The sequence below is a fragment of the Pongo abelii genome, chromosome 6 (assembly GCF_028885655.2).
Source record: "Pongo abelii isolate AG06213 chromosome 6, NHGRI_mPonAbe1-v2.0_pri, whole genome shotgun sequence".
NCBI classification, from domain to species: Eukaryota; Metazoa; Chordata; class Mammalia; order Primates; family Hominidae; genus Pongo; species Pongo abelii.
The window spans coordinates 153,565,086-153,575,488 of NC_071991.2; the positions used below are offsets into that span (position 1 = coordinate 153,565,086).

General features: G+C 47.3%; 1 long non-coding RNA gene across 1 annotated transcript; it reads left to right on the top strand.

Moving 5' to 3' along the window:
* The first annotated feature begins 1,005 nt into the window (after window positions 1-1,005).
* LOC103891248 (uncharacterized) lies at window positions 1,006-9,733 on the top strand. Its single transcript, XR_008527633.1, has 4 exons — window positions 1,006-1,037; window positions 4,967-5,033; window positions 7,494-8,093; window positions 9,271-9,733. It is a non-coding gene; the product is annotated as an uncharacterized LOC103891248 (long non-coding RNA).
* The last annotated feature ends 670 nt before the right edge of the window (window positions 9,734-10,403 follow it).

A 10,403-nucleotide genomic window follows, 5' to 3' on the forward strand; every position in this document is an offset into this window, starting at 1 on the left:
GACTTGTGACTCCTTTTTCTGTAATGAGTTCCTTTGCTTCTTAAGCACTTCTGCTGGTTCATGTGGGGGGTGAACACGTACAGATGAGGAAAGGAAGACCCACCGAGATGGGTGGCCTCCCCCAAAGCGGACAAACCACTGTCACCCACTACTTCCTTCCCACCTGGAGGAAAGCCACAGGGTGCCTGCCTCCCCTCCCCAGGGGCACCTATACAGTCAGGGTGACAGTGTTTCTAGGGACAGGGGAGGACAGAGGTGCTTCTGGGATAATCTCTCAGTGTTGTGGGTTGAATCGTGTCCCCCTAAAACTATGTTGACATCCTGATGCCAGTACCTATGAAAGTGACTTTATTTGGGCATAGGGTCTTTCCAGATATGCTCAAGTTAATATGAGGTCTTTACATGGGCCCTTAACCCAATGACTGTGTTTGCTAAGGAGGGAAATATGCATGGACACACAGAGAGAAGGCCACGTAACAGCAGTGCTACAGTATGCTGTTATACTACACTGCACTCTACCAAGTGCTATACCAAGTATAGTAGAATATGACACAACATAGTGTAGCATAATACAGTGTGGTAGGGTATAATATAGTACGGCATGGTGTAGTGTAGTACAGCATAGTATCGTTTAGTGTAGTGTTGTATGGCACAGTGCAGTATAGCATAGCATAACATAGTGTAGTCCAATATGATATAATATAGTATAGCATAGCACTATAGGCAGAGATGGGAGCCATGCAGCTGCAAGCCTGGTGACTCCCAGGACCGACGGCAGCCCCAGAGGCTGGGAGGGTTGAGGGGACATTCCATCCAGAGCCTCCGAGGGAACAGGGCCCTGCCAACACCTTGATTTCAGGCCTCTGGACTCTGGGATTGTGAGGGAGGACGTTTCTGTTGTTTTAAGCCACATGTTTGCGGTCCTTCGTGATGGCAGCCTCAGGAGCCTGTCACACCCTATGTGCTTGTGCAGGCCAGAGGCTCCACAGAAACGTCAGCGGCAACATGCGAGGGCAGTACAGCCAGCTCCACAACAGGTCCAGACAGGCGCAGGGCTGGGGCAGCTGCTGTGGCCACCTGGGATTTAAAAAAATGGGGTTCGAACCTTTCCAGATTTGGTCAAACAGTATTGAAGAAAAAGAGGAAAGAAGAGAGGGGGCTCAGTGAGACAGTCACCCAATAGATAGATGATGTTCAGTGAATTCCAACGTACACAGTTTGAAGGATCACGGGGCTCTGCGGACGGAGCCTCACACTTCTCGAAGTGGCTTCTCAGACTACATCTGGTCACTATAACAACTCTGGCCCATAGACGAGGGACATGTTAGGATCCCTGTTTGATAGATAAAAGGCAGGTGCAGAGGGAGGTGAGGCCTGCCTTAAATCATGTGCGTGTCCATTCCTGACTCCAGACCTTGTTCCTTCTTCTGCACTGGAGACACGCTATGAAAGAAGAATATAGTATGGTGTGGTGGGCAGTAGTGTGGTCACTATAGAGCAGAGCAGCATAGAGTAATGCAGTGCAGTGTAGTACAGCATCATAGAGTGTAGTGTAGTGTCATGTAGTGTGGTATAGTGTAGTGCAGTGAAGCATACTATAGTGTGGTGTAGTCGAATCTAGCAGAGCATAGCATAGTATACCATAATACAGTACAGTATAGTATAAGACAGCATTGTATAGTATAGTGTAGCATAGTGTAGTATCGTTTAATGTAATATGCTGTGGTATAGTATAATGTAGCATAGTGTAGCACAATATAGTACAGTATAGCATAAGATAGCATTGTATGGTATAGTGTAGCATAATATAGTACAGTATAGCATAAGATAGCATTGTATGGTATAGTGTAGCATAATATAGTACAGTATAGCATAAGATAGCATTGTATGGTATAGTGTAGCACAATATAGTACAGTATAGCATAAGATAGCATTGTATGGTACAGTGTAGCATAATGTAGTTTCTTGTAGCATATGTAGTGTGGTAGAGTATAATATAGCACAGTGTAGTATAGTGTAGCATAATATAGTGAGGCACAGTATAATATAGTGTAGCATAGCATAGTGCAGTATAGTGTAGAATAATATACTACAGTATGGTATAAGAGTATAATATAGCATAATGTAGCACAGCGTAGTATAGTGTAGCATCATATAATGTGGTATAGTATAGCATAGCATAGTGTAGTATCATGTAGCATAATATAGTGTGGTATAATGTAATATAAGCGTAGCATAGTTTAGCATAATATAGTACAGTATAGTGTAATATAGCACTGTAGAGTAAAGTTTAGCATTGTGTAGCATAGTATAGTACACTATAAGAAAGTATAGTATAGTGTAGCATAGTGTATTGTGTAGCATATAGGCTCATACAGTATAATATAGCATAGTGTAGGATAGTGGGGTGTAGTGTAAAAACAGGGTGGTAGAGTATCATGTAGCATAGTGTAGCATAGTGTGGTGTAGTGTAGTATAATATACTACAGTACAGTATAATGTAGCACAGCATAGCATAGTGTGGTGCAGTGTAGTATAATATACTACAGTACAGTATCATGTAGCACAGCATAGCATAGTGTGGTGTGGTGTAATATATTATGATACAGTATCATGTAGCATAGTGTAGCATAGTGTGGTGTAGTGTAGTTTAATATACTACAGTACAGTATAATGTAGCACAGCATAGCATAGTGTGGTGTGGTGTAATATATTATGATACAGTATCATGTAGCATAGTGTAGCATAGTGTGGTGTAGTGTACTATAATATACTACAGTACAGTATAATGTAGCACAGCATAGCATAGTGTGGTGTGGTGTAATATATTACGATACAGTATCATGTAGCATAGTGTAGCATAGTGTGGTGTAGTGTAGTTTAATATACTACAGTACAGTATAATGTAGCACAGCATAGCATAGTGTGGTGTGGTGTAATATATTACGATACAGTATCATGTAGCATAGTGTAGCATAGTGTGGTGTAGTCTAGTATAATATACTACAGTACAGTATAATGTAGCACAGCATAGCATAGTGTGGTGTGGTGTAATATATTATGATACAGTATCATGTAGCATAGTGTAGCATAGTGTGGTGCAGTGTAGTATAATATACTACAGTACAGTATAATGTAGCACAGCATAGCATAGTGTGGTGTGGTGTAATATATTATGATACAGTATCATGTAGCATAGTGTAGCATAGTGTGGTGTAGTGTACTATAATATACTACAGTACAGTATAATGTAGCACAGCATAGCATAGTGTGGTGTGGTGTAATATATTATGATACAGTATCATGTAGCATAGTGTGGTGTAGTGTAGTGTAATATAGTACAGTAGAGTACAGTAGTACATAGCATTGTGTAGCATAGTGTAGTGTAGTGTATTATAATACAGTGTGGTATAGTATAATATAGCATAATATAGCATAGTGTAGTGTAGCGTAACTTAGTACAGTATGGTAAAATATAGCATTGTATAGTATAATGTAGCATAACATAGTGTGGTATAGTATAATATAATATAGCATAGCATAGTATAGCATAATATAGTACAGTGTAGTATAAAATAGCACTGTATAATATAGTGTATATAGGGCAGTATAGTGTATAGTATAGTGTATATAGGGTAGAATAGTGTAGCATAATATAGCACAGGATAGTATAATATAGCATAGTGTAGCGTAGCATAGTGTATTGTTTTATAGCATAGTGTAGTATGGGTAGTATAGTATGATACAGTATAGTGTAGCACATTGTAGCATAGTGTAGCATAGTGTAGCATAGTGTAGTATAGTGTAGCATAGTGTATGTAGTATAGTGTAGCATACTGTAGCATAGTGTAGCATAGTGTAGTATAGTGTAGCATAGTGTATGTAGCATAGTGTAGTATAGTGTAGCATCGTGTAGCATAGTATAGTATAGTGTAGCATAGTGTATGTAGTATAGTGTAGCATTGTGTAGTATAGTATAGTATAGTGTAGCATAGTGTAGTATAGTGTAGCATCGTGTAGCATAGTGTAGTATAGTGTAGCATAGTGTAGCATCGTGTAGTATAGTGTAGTATAGTGTATGTAGCATAGTGTAGCATCGTGTAGTATAGTGTAGTATCGTGTAGCATGGTGTAGCATGGTGTAGCATGGTGTAGCATGGTGTAGCATCGCGTAGCATCGCGTAGCATCGTGTAGCATCGTGTAGTATAGTGTAGTATCGTGTAGCATCGTGTAGCATAGTGTAGCATAGTGTAGTATAGTGTAGCATAATATAGTGTAGTATAATATAGTGTGGTATAATATAACATAGCATAGTGTAGCATATTGTAGTGTAGTGTAATGTAGTATGGTATAGTATAATATGGCATAGTGTAGCATAGTGTAGTGTATTGTAGCATAACACAGTGTGGTAGAGTATAATATAGTACAGCGTGGTGTAGTGTAGTATAGCGTAGCATCGTATAGTATAGTGTTGTATAATATACTGTAGTGCAGCATAGGAGAGTGTAGTACACACAGTATAATGCAGTATTGTATAGTATAGTATAACATAGTGTAGTATAGTATAGCATAATACAGTGTAGTCCAGTATAATATTACACAGCATAGCACAGCACAGCACCACAGAGTATAATATGGAATAGTGTAGTGCAGTATAGTTTCTGTTTTCGGATGTGAGCAGCTATTATGTTTCAGTGAAAGCCTGACTCAGTGAAGTGGCCAGCGTGTCTTCCAATACAAATGATGACGTACGTCTACATTACACTTACCCTTTGGAAAGGAACAAGATGGGGAACTTTTTGAGAGTCAAGCAATTTCTCCAGTCCAACTAGGGCCACCCAGTTAATAGCCCTTAGTCACAGCATTCTTGGTGCACTTAGATGCTGGCGTCTCAGCAGGAGTAATGGGCTGACTCTCAAAAGCACAGCAAACGCCCTGCTGTGATTATGGGCGTGGCCTCTCCCAGACCTCAGCAGGTGCTTTACATGGCATTGGCAGCACCTGCCTCTGGGGTGGGTTTGGAGCGGGTTGGGGTGAGGCTCGCGACCGCCACTAGGATGGCCCTGGCTCTCTCTGGCAGCTCTCCTGCCCATCTGCAGAGGCTGGCAGCCATTGTCATCTAGGAGCTACAGCCCATTTCTCGATGGGCTGAATGGCACTGAATGAGGCCATTGCCTCTCTTAGGATAATTGGGGTAGAAATAAATCCTGAATGCTTGGCTCGCAGGCATTGAAGGTATCAAGATCACACTGCTCCTCGATGGGATGGTCCCTCTCTTTCTTCCCATTCCTTTTTACCTTCCCAGGCAGCCCCTCCGGCCTCCAGCACACTCCACCTTTGCCTCTACCTGCCGTTGGTCCCACTGCAAACACTTCCTGGAGCATTTAAACCAGCAAGGCAATGCGCTCGAGACAGTTGCTGACTGTCGTTGTTCCTTCCCGTTCCCTGGAAGAAGCCCATGTGAAATGTTATGATAACTTACAGATGACCATTTCCAGTAGAGAAAGAGCCTACCTTGTTAGATACGTGAACTAAGTGGCAGAAATTCTATTATCTGCCATGCGAATTCTAATTTCTGGGGATAAGTATGCAGGAATTCATAGTAGGGGAGAGGGCGAAAAGTGCAAAGTGGCGTTTTCATGTCAGAAAGGAGTCATCGAGCAGCCATGTGAAGCCACTGTGTGCTTATGTACATGCATGTGCACACGTGTGCATGCGTGTACATGTGCGTGCATGCCTGAGCGTGTGTGTGTGTGTGTGTTAGAATCCTGCCCTGAGCTGGCCTTGAGGAAGGTGAATTCCAGTTTCTGCGCACTCTGCACTCTGGCCATTGTACCATCATTTTACCCCTTTATATTTCTACGTCGTCCTCCTTCTTCCCCTTATGGGAGCTTTCAATGTCTTGACTGATTTGATCAAATTGAATACTATGCAACATCAAAATCTGTTGTACGTCTGATTTGTTATAAGTGATTTTCAGTAGAATGATAGTCGGTGGCCTCAACGAATTTTAACGAGCTTGACTGTATGAACAGAGGTAAACAGCATCTGTGTTTTGGGTGCCATGTTGTCACGGAATTCTAACTGATAGAGGGAAAATCCAGCTTCCGAGAGCAAAGTCCTTAAAGCAAAGTCCTTAGGGCCATTTATGGAATTGTCCAGGCTCTAGAACGTCTCTCTCTGTGTGTCACGGAGCACCTGGAGTGTTCTGTCTGGAATGCTGGCTGGGAGCCCTCTCCTGGCATTTGAACGAGGGGCAGCTGGGTCCTCTGTCTGCCGTGTAGAGAGAAGAGGACAGAGCCCAGAGGAGATGAACCCCAGCAGAAAGGGGTGCTTGACCAGCAGGAGAGAAGATAACCAAGAGGGTGAGTGTCCAGGCGGGACCCAGTGTGCATGCCTGGAGCAAGGGGAGGAAGGAGAAGGGCGGCTTTGGAGCAGCTGTGCCCTGAGAGGAGGTGGGTGGGAGCTGAGGGGGGCAGCCAGCAGCTTGGCACAAGGGGCAAGACCCAGGGACAGAAAGCAAGGAAAGCCACAGTGACCGGGACCTGCTCTCCACTCCTCGGGGGCCAGAGCCAGCCCAGGGCTGGAAGGGGAGACAGGGCAGGACACGGCCATGGAGGCAGCTGCCCATGGTCTCTGGAGCGCATGAGGGCCGTGCCTTTTCGGTGGCTGCTGCTCCTTTTGAAAAGTGGCCTGCGGTCGGCAGCGGGGCCTCTGGGGAGAGCTCCTGATTTCACTTTCATGCTCTGCCGCCACTGAGAGGAGTTAGGAAAATACCACGGGCTGCATGATTTAATCGCCCTGCTATTTGTTAATTAGTCTGTGTGAAGTGCCAATCCGCAGTGTGCGTGGGCGTGGGGGCAGGACTGCGGTTTGCAGGGAAGCCAGCCGCTCGGAGCAGAGGCAGTTGGAGTTCACCTGCTCAGCTGCTTCCTGCTTAGATGCTCCGATTTCCCGAGCTGCCCACGCTTCCCAGTCCCTTTGAGAAGTTTTCCATTTAGCAACTGCCTTAAGGGCCTCTCAGTTGTTCAAATAGGAACCCCGATTCCCTCCACCCAAGCCATTTAGGAGGTGTGCAGAACGGAGCCCACCTTCATAACCAGGGTTGAAGCTGGGCCTCCCAACTCCCTGGACCTGTCCCTCTCCAGGTGGGGCTGCTTCCCCGGCTTCACTTGCCTGGGGCTCTGGGGTTTCCCCTTCCTCTCCTCCATCAAGGGTTGTTTTCAGGAAAGGATGCATGTTAGTCATTTACATGCTAGTGCGAATGAGCTCCGGCCAACACTTCCTGTGATTCATTCAGTACATGTTAACCAAGGGCTGCTGTTCCCGGTGCTGGGGATATGAAACCTTGTCCCTGCCCTGTGAGTTCTACACTAGAGCAGGAAGTGGAAGGAAAAACAGATCACTGAAGCCCAGTGTGGCCAGTGCAGTATTAATCCCAGGGAAGCTTTAGGAGCACGGGTACTACTTACTGTGGATGAGGATTGGCCAAGGAAGGCTTTCTGGAGGAGGTGACAGCTAGGCTGGGTCTTAAGGACGAGTGGGAAGAGAGAGGAGAACATGTGGATAAGGCCAGGCAGAAGGGCTACACAGCCAAGTCACAGCCAAGGCGAAATGCAGGGAGAGTTCTGGAAGCTGTGTGTTTGGTGCTGCTGGATAGTGTGGAGGGACAGGCTGGAGCTAGGTAGCTAAGCAGCTTGGCAAATGGAGCTACTGAGGATTCTAAACAGGACCTCTGCAGTCGTCTCCACCATTTATGGGTTGAACCACGCGAAATAGACAATATTCGGCCATTTAGGGCCAAGACAAATGCCAGCTTTGCGGGGTGCAGCCTCACAGAGAGGCTGCTTGGGGGCCTTTGCAGAGGGTGGATGAGCAGAGGTGGATCCTCCAGAGCCTGCTGGGGGATCCAGCTCTGAGGCCACCGGGCCAGTGGTGTCCAGACTCTGGTGTAGGCTGGGAGAAAGGGGAGGTTCAAGAAACACGGAGGCGGTGAAGCAGCAGAGCCAGGGGGGTGTGGTGCTGCAGAGGAGAGGGAGCACTGAGGCTGAGGTCCAGGCTTGCAGACACATGGACCGTGTGTGTCCTGCCAGGTATGAGACAGGGTGGAAAGCAGGGGCTTAGCGCGGCTGTGATGAGCTCGCTTCAAATGAATTTAGAGAGTTTAGGCAGCAGTGTATAAACCTGCGTGTGGCAGGGACTCCTGACGCCTGACAGTGGTGGGATGAATCCACAGGGATGAAGCCATAGTGGTGGGGTTTTTACAGATGTTGTGGATGATTTGGGGAAGGAGGGCCCTGCCAGTCTCTCTCACATCACATTTTGAGGCGGCCACCGTTTGGCCCAGCTGTGGTCTTGCTCTGTGCTCACAGACAATTGTATGTCCTGCTGGCTCCAAGGTTTGAGACCAAGGAGGCCTTGGTGATTTGCAGGCCTCCGTTTAGGTGGAAGGGTGATGGCTGGGCCTTCTAGGGAACCCAGCTCGGAGGAGTTGTCTGACCCCCTCAGGGCAGCACAGCTTATTAGAGGAGGAGCCAGGGGTCCAGGAGGCACGGCAGGCACTTGGGCCATCCAAGGCCCTCCACCGTGGGTTCCCATGGGCTCCCCGCTGGATGGCAACCTTTCCCAGGCTCTCCCTGCCTTCCTCCTCTTTGAGGCCCCTTTGGCCGTGGCCCCTTCCCATTCCATGCACACCCCCAGCTTTGCCGTTGACCTAGACTATTCTAACGCAGTGTTTGCTGATTCTGCTGTCTTCCACACCACGTCACAGCAGCTCTGCACATCTCTCTCTAAGTGACGACTAACGAAGATAACAATCATAACCACAGACAAAGGCCTAAGGCCGGCCATGTGCCTGCCAGACTCTCGTAGAAGTGGTTTATGTGAACAAGCTCTTTAATCCCCCAACACAGCTAGTAAGTGGCTGAGTTAGGATTTGAACCCGAGGAAGTGGCATGTCCCTGCTCATATGTAAGTGGAGTCAGGGGTGTGGCAGCCCTTCTTTCCCTTTCTGGGAAAGACATGGTTTCAGCAGGGACCCTGTGGTCAGCATCTCATCCTTTCCTTTGGTCAGGAGAAGTGACCCTTGTTGGGGAGGGGACCCTGAGGCTGGTGGGGAGAGCTGTGGGCAGGAGGAGCTGTGGGATCCTCATCAGATCCACCCTCCAGGCAGCCACCTCCTGGGACCTGCACTGATGAGCATCACAATTAACATCACAATTGTTAAAAAATTGTTAAATACCTTCTGACTCCCCTTTTCTCTCAATACAGGTCTGTGGGTGTCTCATCTGAGCTACACAGTTTCCAGGTTACCTGGCACCACGGATAACTCTCAGATCAGCAACTTGTCAGTTGATTTCCAAGCTGCTGTTGGCTGGACTCAGGCTCAGCAGGGAGCACCTGGGCGAGCCCTGTGCTGCGGGCTGGACTCAGGCCCATCTCGCTGATTACTCTTGCTTTTGCTCTCCAGTGTGTCCTCAGGGAGTCAGAGCCCGCTTGTTGTTTCTTCTTGACCATAGGAGGAGGGGCACCTACATGAGGGTGCTGGTATCTCCGCAGTGGTGGCTTCCCAGACCTGGGGCAACCCTGGGGGAAGAGTTGGGACAGGGACCTCTGGTCGCTTGCTGCCACTGCCTGGGTCAACTGCCTGGCAGGGCTGGCCACTCGTGCTCAGAAGGCTGAGGCCTTACCTGCCTTCTCCTCTCACCCAGCGCTCATGCAAGGACACATCTGAGTTGGCATTCTGTGTCTGCTCAGGAGCTACTCGCATGATAAGTCTTTGTTGTCCTGTGGGATGTCGCTGGTTCATGCTGAAGAGAAATTGTAAAGGACTCCTTTGCCTGCTCAGTCTCCACGGCCTCTGTCGTGTTTTGTCCCCATCCCTTTGGGAGCACAGCAGCAGTGGGTTGGCTGGGCCGTGCAGGCAAGGTTCAGGGATGAGGTACAGCTGTGTGAAAGGTGAGCCTGCTGGACCGGGGAGCTTTCCTCAAGGCCTCCGCCTGGCTATGATGGCGTTAGGTTTGAGGGGAAGCTTCAACCAAAATGCACGGTACTTGGATGTCAGGATGATGTTGCTGCTCTCAGGATGAGTCAGTCTCCACCACTGACTTCCTTCGATGTTCTGAGCTCAGCCTGGAGTCTGACCTGGGACTATAGCACTTGTTCTTCCAAGGGAAGGCTGGAGGCCAAACCCAGCTGCACGCACCTGAACCTGCTCCTTGGCAGAGATGAAGGGCGTGATGTTTCATAGCCACTCAACACCCATGGACAATTTGGCTCCTTGTAAAGAGTTAGTCATGCCTTTGAACTGACTTACTTGAAATATAATTGCTCCTATTTTGCTCCAAAGACCGGTGGCATGATGGGTTAGAGTTATTTGTATTTATTGAGATTGTTGTAATTAG